We start from the raw sequence: 2508 nt of genomic DNA on the forward strand, positions 1-2508 counted from the left end.
CCACGGCCATGTTTTTATCTCTGCGAGCCGACCGGACACACGCCCACTGACACACACACATACAAGAACACGCACATACACGCACGCACACACGCGCACACACACATATACACTCTCCACCTTTCGACTCCTATCCATTAGTCGCCTCTTAAGACGGGCATGACCTTCTTGCCTCGGCCGTATTCTAATCTCTGCGAGCCGAATGGACACACACATACATACACACACACACACTTACACACGCACAAACACACACATACCCACACACGCACACACACACACACACACACACACACACACACACATACACTATTCACCTTTCGACTCCTACCTATTAGTCGCCCCTTACAAGAGAGAGGGCCTTCTTGCCTCGGCCGTATTCTTATATCTGCAAGCCAAACGGACACACACACAAATACAGACATATACTCACACACGCACAAATACACGCACACACACAAAGACACATACACTCTTCACCTCTCGACTCCTATTCATTAGTCGCATCTTACGACAGGCATGGACTTATTGCCTCGGCCGTATTCCAATCTCTGCGAGCCGAACGGACACACACACACTGACACACACTCACATTCACACACACACTCACACACGTACGCACACACGCACACACACACATACACTCTTCACCTCTCGACTCCTACCCATTATTCTCCTATTACGACAGGCAGGGCCTTCTTGCCTCGGCCGTATTCTTATCTCTGCAAGCCAAACGGACACACACACACAAATACACACACATACTTACACACACATACTTACACACGCAAAAACACACGCACACACACAAAGACACATACACTCTTCACCTCTCGACTCCTACCCATTATTCTCCTATTACGACAGGCAGTGACTTCTTGCCACGGCCGTGTTATTATCTCTGCGAGCCGACCGGACACACACACACTGACACACACACACATTCACACACACACTCACACACGTACGCACACACGCACACACACACACATACACTCTTCACCTCTCGACTCCTACCCATTATTCTCCTCTTACGACAGGCAGGGACTTCTTGCCACGGCCGTGTTCTTATCTCTGCAAGCCGAACGGACACACACACACACGCACACGCACACGCACACGCACACGCACACGCACACGCACACACTCTTCACCTCTCGACTCCTACCCATTATTCTCCTCTTACGACAGGCAGGGACTTCTTGCCACGGCCGTGTTCTTATCTCTGCAAGCCGAACGGACACACACATACACACACACTCACACACACACGCACACACGCACACACACATACACTCACACACACAAACACGCAAATACGCACACACACATACATTCTTCACCTCTCGACTCCTACCTATTAGTCGTCTCTCACGACAGGCAGGGTCTTCTTGCCTCGGCCGTGTTCTTATCTCTGCAAGCCGAACGGACACACACACACTCACACACACACACACACATACACTCTTAACCTCTCGACTCCTACCCATTAGTCGCATCTTACGACATTCAGGGACTTCTTGCCACGGACGTATTCTTATCTCTGCAAGCCGAACGGACACACACATACACACACACACACTCACACACACACACGCACACACGCACCCACGCACACACACACGCACACACGCACACACACACACAAATACACTCTTCACCTCTCGACTCCTACCCATTAGTCGCATCTTACGACAGGCATGGACTTATTTCCTCGGCCGTATTCTAATCTCTGCGAGCCGAACGGACACACACACACTGACACACACACACACATTTACACACACACTCACACACGTACGCACACACGCACACACACACATACACTCTTCACCTCTCGACTCCTACCCAATATTCTCCTATTACGACAGGCAGAGTCTTCTTGCCTCGGCCGTGTTCTTATCTCTGCAAGCCGAACGGACACACACATACTCACACACACACACACATACACTCTTAACCTCTCGACTCCTACCCATTAGTCGCCTCTTTCGACATTCAGGGACTTCTTGCCACGGACGTATTCTTATCTCTGCAAGCCGAATGGACACACACACATACTCACACACGCACACACACACGCACACACGCACACACACACATACACTCTTCACCTTTCGACTCCTACCTATTAGTCGCCCGTTACAACTGGTAGGGTCTTCTTGCCTTGGCCGTATTCTTACCTCTGCAAGCCAGACGGACACACACACATACACACACACTCACACACGCACACACACACGCACACACGCACACACACACATACACTCTTCACCTCTCGACTCCTACCCATTAGTCGCCTCTTACGACAGGCAGGGCCTTCCTGCCACGGCCATGTTCTTATCTCTGCGAGCCGACCGGACACACACACACTCACACACACTCACACACTTACATACACACACACTTAAACACGCACGCACACGTACACGCACACACTCTCCACCTCTCGATTCCTATCCATTAGTCGCCTCTTAAGACAGGCAGGGCCTTCTTGCCACGAACGCA

The sequence above is a fragment of the Diabrotica undecimpunctata genome, unplaced genomic scaffold (genome assembly GCF_040954645.1).
Source record: "Diabrotica undecimpunctata isolate CICGRU unplaced genomic scaffold, icDiaUnde3 ctg00000579.1, whole genome shotgun sequence".
NCBI lineage: Eukaryota > Metazoa > Arthropoda > Insecta > Coleoptera > Chrysomelidae > Diabrotica > Diabrotica undecimpunctata.